This window comes from Phascolarctos cinereus, unplaced genomic scaffold, assembly GCF_003287225.1.
Source record: "Phascolarctos cinereus isolate Bilbo 61053 unplaced genomic scaffold, phaCin_HiC Scaffold_5;HRSCAF=322, whole genome shotgun sequence".
In the NCBI taxonomy this organism is placed as follows: Eukaryota; Metazoa; Chordata; class Mammalia; order Diprotodontia; family Phascolarctidae; genus Phascolarctos; species Phascolarctos cinereus.
In genome coordinates this window covers 152661112-152673510 of record NW_027555958.1, presented here as the reverse complement: position 1 = coordinate 152673510, position 12399 = coordinate 152661112, and positions in this window count along the sequence as shown.

Genomic DNA, 12399 nt, shown 5'->3' with positions numbered 1-12399 from the left:
TTGGACAAATCCTCCCTCTTGCTATTTTAAAGGTCCTACATACAATGTAGTTACACACACACACCCCTAGATATATAGTTCAGCTTGTTTAGTGCCTATAGCTGCTCCTCCTGTGAGCAGCAAAGAACTATAAATTACTCAATACAGTCCCCAAATGCTATTTAATTTGTGTACCCAATAGAGCTGGTCACTAGATGAAGATAAGAAGAATTTAGGGCTTGGTATGTCTCAAAGCAGGAATGTGGAACTTTGGGTCTGAGCTCCCAAAGGCTGATACTTTTTTTCTGGATTCTCCACCTTTTTCTTTCCATTCACATCCCTTTTCTTAAATAACTGGGAACTGGGCATGAAGCCCCTACCCAGGCATGTATACTTGAGGGCAGGAAGATTTCCAAGTTCTACCCTGGTTCTTGTTTTCCAAATTGGTTGCAGGGGAAGCCAAGGATAACAATGCTGAAGAGGGGCTTCCAATTCATCCTGTCCTGCCTTTGGTTTATAGTACATGACCATCAGGCCTCAAAGGCGACAATATTGACAAAGATGACCTACGTATTGCTTGAAAGGGATGTGTTCATTGCCATTGGAGGTGAGGGCCCTTAATCATAGAAGGCATTCATACTGACTGTTTAACAATGTCTTTATCTTTTCCTGGCCCTGGACAGGCTGAACAAAGGTGGACAGGATGAAAGTGAGAAGCCAGGAGACCTAGAACACTTAGAGCCATGGTGTCAGAGGGAAAGCCCTGGGACTGAAAATTGGATATTGGGGACCACCCCGTAGTTTCAGTAAGAGAGGGAATATAGAGTCAGACTATCACAATTAGAGGGAGTACATCTTTTTCCCTGGTTTCCTACCAAGTAAGTATGTTTATAAAGTGCTATAGGTGTTATAGAAAGTATACTTGGAGTCAAAGACCTGAGTCCTCATGTCTATGTGGTCCTGAACAAGTCTCCATGATTTAGTTTTGGAGCTAGTAATAGTCTACCTAGATTTATTCAAAAGAAAGTGTTCTGTAAGCCTGCTACAGAAATATGAAGCCATTCTTATTATGTGCCAGGCCTATGGGAAATATAATACAATATGGCAAATATAAGTATTTACAGTACTTTCGTAAGCACTAGGAGAAATACAAGATTTCGATAAGATATGGATTCTGTTCCTCAAGGAGTTTACAAACTAGTAGATACATCCTAATCCTTACAATTTTTGTAGAGAAGAAAAGACAAACTCAAGACAAGTAAAGAACAGTGAATGTGGAAGTCTACTTTCCTGAAATAGTACATTAGACTGAGGGTTAAGTCCTGGAGAGGACATAGGAGCTTTTAAAAAATTCTATTTTTTTTTTTAATTTTCAGTTCTGAATTCTCTCTTGCCCACCTCCCCCTACCTCATCCATTGAGAAGGTAAGAAAAACAAAACTTGTTACAAATGCACACACACACACACACACACACACAGAGTCAAGCAAAATTAATTCCCACATTATCCACATTCAAAAGAAAAGAAAAAGAAAATATTCTTGAACCTGCACTCTGAATCCCTCAACTCTGTCTGGACGTGGACAGCATTTGTCATCATGGTGGATCTAGGTTTGGAGGCTAGCTCTGCCACTTACAAACTGTGTGAACTTAGGCATCTTTTGAACTTTCTGAACCTTGGTTTCCTCAACTGTAAAATAAGGAAGATGTTAAGATGCCTTCCCCCTTTGATATTCTGTGGTAATAATCTATAACAAATCTATTCCTGAAAGGAAGATTAGCCCAGAAGCTCAGTTTTTGCACAGGTTGATTTAGCATTAAGGTTTTCCTAGAAAGAAGGCACCATCTTGTGGTCAGTAAAATGAACTAATAGGAATGAAGTCTGAAGAATGATAGAGACTGTTGGGTCTGGAAGGGACCTCAGAGATGATCCTGTCCCAAACCCTTATGTTTATAGATAAGAAAACAGAGACCCATAGTGGTGAAGTGAATTGGCCAAAGTCACAGAGCTGGGACTAGAAGACATGTCTTAACTCCCATGCCAATGCTTTTTTTTTTTTCATGGAGCAAAGATTCCTGGTCAAAAGACTGAAATGAACCTTCTGAGGTCACTAGTGTTTCTTGCCTTTCCCCTCACCCTTATCAGTGTGTGGGGTAATATCAGTGCATACTGCAGATAATAATGTTGTTCAGTTGTTTCAGATCCTTTATGACCCTATTTAGGGTTTTCTTGGCAAAGATATTGGAGCAGTTTGCCATTTTGCCATTTGCCATTTCCTTCTCCAGCTCATTTTACAGGTGAGGAAACTGAGGCAAACAGGGTTAAATGATTTGCCCAGGATCACACAGCTAGTAAGTGTCTGAGACCAGATCTGAACTCAGGCCTGACACTCTATCCACTGCACCACCTAGATGCTCCAGCTCAAACAAATAAAGAAAGAAATGGATGAATAACTGAATGAACACATAAATAGATAAATGAATAAATGGAAGAATAAATATGTATATGTATTTGTATAAATACATATGTATATGTATACATACATGCGTGTATAGGCATAATATGTAAACGTAAAAATATATACATGTGTATATATGTGTGTGATATATTAGCGTGCTGGTATTAATATATTATATATTTATTAATCTATTATAATGTATATTATATTGCATGTGTGTATGCATGAATGCTTCAATATCTCAGTATTGTTTCATCATTTCATATCAACTCAAAAGCCTCCTGGACAACTCCAATCAAATATTCCATGGGCATCTCAAACTCAACATGTCTAAAGCTGATCTCATTATCTTTCACCCAAAACCATCCCCTCTTCCATACGTTCCCATTATTGTCAAGGGCACCACCACCCTCTAGTCACCCAGGCAGGCAACTTAGATGTGATAGTCAACTCCTCCCCTACACTGATGTCCCATATCCAACATGTTGTCAAATATTATAATTTTTACCTTCATAACATCTCCTGGATAAATCCCCTTCACCACTCATACAGCTACCAACCTGTTCAGGCACTCATCATTTTTCTCTTGGACTCTTTTTTTTTTTTTGAGGCAGTTGGGGTTAAGCAACTTGCCCAGAGTCTCACAGCTAATGAGTGTTGTGTGTCTGAGACCGGATTTGAACTCAGGTCCTCTAGACTCCAGGGCCGGTGCTCTACCTCCTGTGCCACCTACCTGCCCTCTTGGTCTCTTTTAGGCCTTTTATCTGACCTCCCTGCTTCAATTCTCTACCCACTCCAATCCTTCTTCCATTTAGCTGCCAAAGTGATTTCCATAAATTTAAGTATGAGGTCAATTGATTTCCTCAACAAATCACCCCCACCTTGCTTAAAGTAAGTGATAATATGTCCTGATACTTTGATCAGATAAGAATAATCTCAATCATTGCATTTTCATTTGGCTGTGTCCACCTGATAATTACTAATCTGTACATACTCTTTCCCCCCAACAATAGCACTACTAGTCTATACCTTAAAGAAAGAGGAAAAAGACCCATATTTACAAAAATATTTATGGCAGCTCTTTTTGTGGCATCAAAGAACTAGAAACTAGAAAACTGGGGAATGGCTGCATAAATAATGGGATATGAATGTAATTGGAACACTATTTATACTAAGAGAAACAGTTTAAGGGACATTTTTAGAGAAGTTGGGAAGACTTATATGCACTGATTCAAAGTGAAGTGAACAGAACCAGGAGAACAATTTGTATAAAACATCAATATTGTGAAAATAAACAAGTTTGACAAAAGACTTAAGAACTCTGGTCAATTAAATGACCAGCCATAGTTCCAGTGGATGGATGAGGAAGAATGCTACCTCTTTTTGACAGAGAGATGATAAACTGAGGGTATAGATACAGGGGTAGAGAACCTGCAGCCTCGAGGCCACATGTGGGGCTTCTAGGTCCTTGGGTGCAGCCTTTTCATGGAGTCCAAGTTTTATAGAACAGATCCTTTTATTAAAGGAATTTGTTCTGTGAAGTTTGGATTCAGGCAAAGGGCCACCCTGGAGGACCCTCTGGTCCTCAAGGCTGCAGATTCCCTATCCCTGCCAAAATGAAACATTGTTTGTACTCAACAAATGTGGGGAATTGTTTTCCTTGACTATGCATAATTGTTACAAGGATTTTGGCTTCATTTCCCCCCCCCCCCATAGCAGAAAGAGGTAGGAGGACAGAAAGTAGATTTTTGTTAATTAGAGAAAAATATTAAATAAATCTTAAAAATGAAAAAAAAAATATCGGTACAGCTAGGTGGTGCAGTGGGTAGAGCTCCAGCCTTGGAGTCAGGAGGACCTGAGTTCAAATGTGACCTCAGACACTTGATACTAGCACTGTGACCTTGGCCAAGTCACTTAACCCCGATTGCCTCCCTTCCCTCTGAAATTCCCTTTATGTATTCTGTATACATCATTCATCTACCCAGCTATTTACATGCTATGCAAGCTCTATGAGGGCTAGGAGCCATGCTTTTCCCCAGCAGTTAGCACAGTGCCATGGCACATAGCAAGTACTTAATAAATCTTTATTGACTGACTATTAACAAGGCATCTTGTTATTTGTCCACATGAAAACAAGACAGTTACAGGAAGCCAAAATTTCTATTGTGACCCAAAAAAAGTACAAAGGAAAAGAATCTCCCAATTACATTCATCCCATCTCAGTTAAGGGTAGGTTCTAGTTGTAAATCAGTATTTACTTTTTTCAAAAAAGGCAAGCAAAGTGTTGGACACAGAAAGAAAACATTAGACAAATAATGAAGTCCCTTAAGACTGTTTCTTCTCAGAGATTTGCCTCCTCCCCCTTCCCCTCTATGTTCCTGATGTTCTAGGAACCAACCAACCTAATTCCTTCTTAAAGTAATAACATTGTCTTCTAGAAAATGTGCGTCTGGGTCCTTTCACTCTCTGCACTCAACGCTTCAACTGAGGTGATATCTATTTTCCTAAGGGAAAATAAGGCTTGCCTGGAAATTCTAAATCACTGGGCTTCCTTTTCATACCAAGAAAAACAACAACAGCAACAAATCAATTAGCAAACCTCTTTGAGGGAAGCAGTTACGTGGAATAATGAACAAAGGTTTGCGAAAAATAAGTCGTGCCATGGAAAAGCTCATTTCTTCTTTTTTTGTGAGGACTGACCTCAGATCAAGAAAGACTGTAGCAAAAATCATCTTTCTGCTCCACATCCTCGTACTCTATCTTCATCAGTGGTCTTGTGCAACACTAACAGGGTAGGATCTGACTAGGGAGGGACATACAACCAAATAAGAATAATTTTTAAGCTGGTCCTTGTTTTGATGTTCCAAGGATGGAGTAAGGATCAAGTGGAAGATTCAGTTTCACAGTTTCCCCTGGCCCTATATCGATAGATATTTTTACCCCTGCCTTGGACACTGGAATGGAAATTGTGACTATAACATCATGAGATGGTACTGGACTTGACAAGTTGCCAGCACTTGAAAGGCAAGGTTGGAATCTACAATGATTTTGATTGAAAGTATGGTCTGAATCCAGTTACACCTCCTTCTCTCTCTCTCCTACACAATTGCTTCTTCCTTCTATAACTGAGAGGCTCTGTCCCTGGACTCTGTCCTTGACCTTCTTTCTCTCAGCTCTTCTCTTGCTACATTCTGTCTCTCTGTGATCTGATCTTACCAACTTCCGTGATTGCTTCTATGTTGATGACTCTCATATTTCTATCTCCTGACTGCTCATCCAAGCTCTGTTCCCAGAATTACACCTGAGTACAGGACATTTCCCCTTGGATGTTCTACTGTAACTTTTTACTTAGCATGTCCAAAATCGAACTTCTTCACTTCCTCTTCAGTGGCTAACACTCAATGTCTACATTTCTGTCAACAGGTACTACTATTCTCCCAGTCTCCAAAGCTTAAAATTATCTTTGATTCCACCTTTCATCTTTCTTTCTTTCGACTATGTTCAATCATTTTTCTCAGGTTATCTATTCTTCTTTTGAAATATATATTTATACCTATCTCCTTTCTAACTGCCCCACTGACACTATCCCAGCTCATGGCTCTATCATCTCACACCTGGACTGCTGCAATTGTTTTCTAATTGTGCCCCTGTCTCAGTTTTTCCTTCTCCATTCCATCCTGTACGCTGCCACCCAGTGAATCTCTCTAAAATATGGTCACTTCCTGCATAGAATCCTTCAACGGCTCCCAACTGCCAACAAGATAGAGTCCAAACTAATCTGGTATTCAAGGCTCTTCATAACCTACTTTTTTAAACCTTATTTCCACTACTTACTCCTCAACACAAATATTTTGTAATAGTTTGTCTAATTTCCTCACTGTCTCCCAAATATGCAGTGCCTCCTACCCTGTGTATGTCCTTCCCTTTCTTGTCTGCTTTTCCTAGGTACTTTTAAAGGTATAGCTCATGTCTCACCCCTCTTCTGAAACCCAGAATGAATTATCATAATATCATAGATTTAAGGACAGAAGGGACCTTGAAGGTCATCTGAGTCCATCTCCCTCAGTCTGTAGTTGAGGAAACCTAGGACCTAGTAATGAGGGAGACATGGATGCAAATACCACTTCTAAGAGAATTAAAGTGACTAGCTTAAGGTAATGCAGGTAGAAGGGGCAAAGTCAGAATTTGAACCCAGATCTCTGACTCCAAATATAACGTTCTTTCCCTTGCACCACACTGCTCCCCATCTTTACTTCTTCTGCACTTTATAGTACTAACTGCCTGTACAACTCTTTTGGGCGCTTAGTGATATGCAAGCATTCTTCTGAGTTACCAACATCTAAAGTGCAAATATTTTGTACGTCCAAATGGTCAATTGCATTCTGGCTTCCTCTCCCAATCTCTTCTGGAAGAGACCAAGACATTCTGGACCAACAGCGCCACCTGGGGGCCAACATAGAGAACTGCAGTATAATAACACTCCCTCTTCCCTTTGAGGGCAATTGTGAATATTCAGTGTTTTTTTTTCTTCTCTTTCATTGCTCATAGTTTGGTTAATTCCACTTTTGATAAGTTCTTTATTGTGTATATGCGTCCTCTTTAGGCCCTAATTCTTACCCGGTTACTCAAGAAAGTTTCTGGCCTTCACTGTCTGTTCATTCCAGTTATGGACCAAAAATCCATCCCAAACACGGCTGATAAATGTCATACTAGTGATTTTCTTTTCCTCAAAGAGAAAGAAATCCCTAAGGTTTGAAACGAAACTGAATATAATAAAGTACCCAGAGCCATTCATTTTTAGCTTGGAAATCATCTCCAGAAGGTAGTCTGGGGTCTCTGGAAGAATCTTCAAAGAAGTTTCAGTCAGTCGCATTGTCTGCTTTTACTCAATATAAATGCCGATTATTCCTTAGTCGTTTTATTGCTTTTCTGTGTGGACTAATCATATCGCAATAGGCAGTTTGACCTAATCAATAGAGAGCTGACTTGGATCTAAGATCTGGGTTCGAGGAAGTCCCTCCTCTGACAAATACTGGCAGCGTAACCCTGGGCAAGTCACAACTTCTCAGTGCGGCAGGCTGCCCACTACCAATGGAAAGGTCAAGGTCCAAAAGGAACAGAGATCCTAGTATTGGCTAGATGCTGATGGCCCATCCACCTCTATAGGAGGGAACCCAGAGGCTGGATTTCAACCTAAGTCTTCCCGAATCTAGGTATAATACTCTAACCACTGTGATATCTACCTGCTGCCTCAATGTAGGTAAGTTCAGTTGGAAGATGGAGGGAAAAGCCCAAAAGTGCTAAGGCTGCACCTGGGTATGCAGCAAGGTCTAGGGATCCTTGGTGTGCATCAGGAAGTAAGATGGCAGTCCGAAGGGTTATGTAGGATGTAGCAGCATGGCTGATGGTAGGGCCTAGAAAGCCTTGTCTTCTTAGTTTCCTCAACTGTAAAGTGCATATGTTTCACAGGATTTTTGTGAAATTCAAATTAGATAACACAATTAAAGGTCTTTGCAAACCTTAAAGTGCTATATAAATGCTAGGTATTATTATGTGTTGTTTCCCCCAATTAGAGTGTAATCTACTTGAGATTGTCTTTTTTTTTTTTCATTTGTATCTCCAGGGCCTACCCCAGTGTTTGGCATATAATACTTACTAAACTTTTTTTTATTCTCTCAATCTGACACATATTACCTGACTGACCTTGGTCAAGTCACCTGATCTTACTGACTCTCAGCTTTCTGAGAGATGCTGTAAAGGTGAAATTGACAGGCCTTGGCAACAGATTGGATGGAGGTCAGGAATGTAAGAGAATAGTGAGGAGACTGACAATACCTAGGTTGTGAGTCTGAGAGACTGGGAGGTTGGTGTGGCCCTCTACAGTAATAGGGAAGGTAGGGTGTGGGGAGAGTTTGGGGGGAAAGATAATGAGTTCTACTTTGGAACAGTTGTGTTTAAAATGACTACTGGACATCCAGTTTGAGATGTCTAAAGGGCAACTGGAGATGCAAAATTGAAGGTCAGCAGAAACACTAGAGCAGGAGAGATAGATTTGAGAATCATTAACAGAGACATGGTAATTAAATCCATAGGTTCTGATGAGATCATCAAGTGAAGTAGTATAGAGGGAAGAGAGTAGAAGGCCCAGGACAGAACTCTGTAGGCATGATCTGATGAGGATCCAGCAAAGGAGATAGAGAAAGAGTGGTCAGATTGATAGGAGGAGAATCAGGAGAAAGTAGTGTCATTAATACCTAAAGAGGGGGCAGCTAGGTGGCACAGTGGATAGAGCATCAGCCCTGTAGTCAGGAGGGCCTGAGTTCAAATCCGGCCTCAGACCAAACACTTGACACTTATTAGCTGTGTGACCCTGGGCAAGTCACTGAACCCCAATTGCCTAAAAAAAATTTTTTTTTAAATACCTAGAGAGAAGAGAGTAGCAAGGAGGAGAGAGTTATCAAGATGGTCAAAGGCTGTAGAGGGGTCAAGCAGAATGAGGAATGAGAAAAGGCCATTGGATTTGGCAAGTGCGATATCATTAGTAACTTTGGAGAGAGCAGTTTTGGTGGAATGGTAAAATAGGAAGCCAGATTGTAAGGGGTTAAAAAGAGAGTGAAAAGAGAGAAAGTGGTGGCACCTATTGTAGATGGCCTTTTTGAGGAATTTAGCTGTAAAAGCAGAAGAGAATGATAGTTAGAGGGTATGGAAGGACCAGGTAAGGATTTTTTCCAGAATTGGGAAGACATGGGCATGTTTGTAGGCAGTAAGGAATGAACCAGTATTCAGGGAGAATCTTAAGGCTCAACATACAGTAAGGAAGGAATATGGTTCATATACCCCTCCTACATAGTTAATGTAGTCACAGAAAGCAGTGATAGATGACAAAAGTAATGAAGTGTTAATATGTTAGTAAGGTGTTTATGCCTAGTGATCCTTTTAAATTATGTGAACACCTGGTGGAGTTGTGAACTGATTCAACCATTCTGTAGAGCAATTTGGAACTTTGCCCAAAAGGCTATAAAATCATGCCTATCCTTTGACCTAGCAATACCACTATGAGCTCTATCCCAAAAGAGATTTAAAAAAAAACATAAAGGAAAAGGACATATATATATATATATATATGCATGTATATATACATACACACACACACACACACATATATATATATACTAAAATATTTATAGCAGTTCTTTTCTGGGAGTAAAGAATTAGAAGCTGAGGGGATGCCCATAATTTAGAGAACAGCTGAACAAGTTGTGGTTTGTGAGTATGATGGAATACTATTGTTCTATAAGAAATGATGAGCAGGATGCTCTCAGAAAAACCTGGAAAGACTTGCATGGGCTGATAGAAAGCGAAATGTACTGTGTACAAAGTAACAGCAACATTTCAAGATGATCAGCTGAAGGATTTAAGATGAAAAATGCTACCCATCCCTGGAGAAAAAACTGATATTGTCTGAATACAGATTGAAGCATACTTTTAACTTTACTTTTCTTGAGTTTTTTTTCTTGTCTATGTTTTCTTTCACAACATGACTCTTATGGATATGTTTTGCATGATTTCACATGTACATATATAGATTATACATATAATGTATATATGTATATACATACATAGATAAACACATGTATACAAATATAGGTTGTAACCTATCTCGAATTGCTTGCCTTCTCAATGAAGGGGGTGGGGAGGGAGCAAAGGAGAGAATTTGGATCTCAAAGAATTAAAAACAAATGTTAAGAATTGTTTTTACATGTAACTGGGGAAAAACAAAATTCTAAATAAAAGTTTAAAAAATAAATAAATTATGTAAATCAGAAGGGGAGAAATGATTGTCTGGCCTGAAAACGGAAGATGAGGAGGAGAAAGAGGAAAAAGCAGAGGAGACGGAGGAGAACACAGAGAAGAAGGAGAAAGAAGAGGAGGAGAAGGAAGAGGAAGAGGAAAGCAAAAAAAATAAGTAAGGAGGACAAGGAAGAACAAGAGAGAAAAGGAGGACAAGGGAAGGAGGGATGTCTTTTTCTCCCTCCTTCTCCTCATTGGTCATAGTGTCTAACAACAGAGCTATTTGCTCAGAAAGAGATACCCCATAAAGCCGTTGAATATTTGATTTGAAACAGTTAAAAGCACAGTTTTGGGAGCAGAGGCATGTAACCCAGTCAGCTGTGGGACACAGTGCTAGAGTGCTAGAGGCCCACAGTTCTGAGAGCTGCGAGGTGTTTTAGCCACGTGTATTTCCTACATGTAGGCCTCAGTACCATTGTTCCTTAAACTTGTGCCCACTACCTCCATGGGTGTATTTGTGAGAGACCATGCCCCAGTTTTATGGGCTTGGCACACGAGTATTTAATGAATACTTGTTGATCGACTGATTGGGGAATGTTTTGTAGTTACTATTCTTGCCACGCCATTTCAGCAGATTCCTTTGCTAAGAGTTAATTATATCTACTTGTCAATTATTCATGGAAAGTTCACTAGGTTGGGGCTCTTGAGTTATAGTAGCATAGGCGGCTGAAGTTGCAGCCACCCTCTGGGGACCCAGCCTGTGAGTGTGAGCACAGAGTGAGGTTAGCCCAGAGAAGGTGTTACACATTTCTTCACAGCAGTACCAAAGAAATCATTCAAAATCTACACAGCTACAAACATGCCCACTAACTTGGAGCTTAAAATAGCCTAGATGTCATAGGCAGAGAGTTACCAACAGATATTCTGACCTTTGGTGACTCTTCTTTCCTATGGATAATCAGCATTAGGCCAAGTTTGTCATCATTGATAACTCTTTTTTACCAAAGAATGTTTCAGCTCATGAGGTACAATCAGCTTGGCTTGTGGAATGAGTATAGAGAGATTAAGTGTTTTACCCAAAATCACATAGCTAATATATGTCTTCCTGACTCTCACGGCCTGCCATGCTGCCTCTGTCGAACTTCAAGGCATCCAAAATGCCTTCCTTAACAAGGAATCTGAGAGGTGAGATCAGTAATAAAAGTATTATTATCCTTCTTAAACTGAGGCAGAGAAGGTGGTTTGCCCAGAATCACACAACTCATAATATCAGAATCAAGACTTGAACACGTCTTCTGACTACAAGATCAGGGCTCTCTCCACAACACAATATTGTCTTTTTGAGTGACATAAAGTCAACTGACTGAAACAAGATAGCTCTTAGGATATGCTTTCATTCTCATTCCTTACATGGAGGGCAAGGGGAAAGTACAGTGTGTATTAGTCAGGCAGTGACGCTGTTTTTAAAAAAACACCTCCTTCTCCAATACATATATATATACATGTATATATAAGGTGTATATATATATATGTGTGTGTGTGTGTGTGTGTGTGTGTGTGTGTGTGTGTGTGTGTGTGTCCTATTAGTGTCACCATCCACATGCATCATATCTTAATGCCTTTTTCTAATCCTACAGTATCATGACTCTACTAGAATGCACATTCCATTTTTCAGGATCCTCTTCCAGTCAAGGAGATGGGAGGAGGGGGAGAGATAAAGAGAGGGAGGAGAGAAGGGGAAGAGAGAGACAGAAAAAGAAAATGACAAAGACAGAGAGACAGGGAGGAGGGAGAGAGAGCCAAAGAGAAGAGAGAAAGGGAAGATGGAGGAAAAAGAACAAGAAGGAAGAAGAGGAGGAAAGAAGAAAGAAGGTGGGCCAGATGAGGTGGGGAGAGAGGAGACAGAGACAGAGAAAAGCAGGAAAGAGAGACAGAGAGAGGGGAAAGAAGCAAGAGACAGGGAGGAGAGAGAGATACAGAGAGAGACAGAGAGGAGGAGAGAGACAAAGAGAAGAGGGAAGAGAAGGAAAGGGAGGGAGAGGAGAGGAGAGGAAGGGAGAGGAGAAGAGAGGAGAGAGAGAGAGAGAGAGAGAGAGAGAGAGAGAGAGAGAGAGAGAGAGAGAGAGAGAGAGAGAGAGAGAGAGAGAGAGAGAAATTAAGAAGGAGGAGGC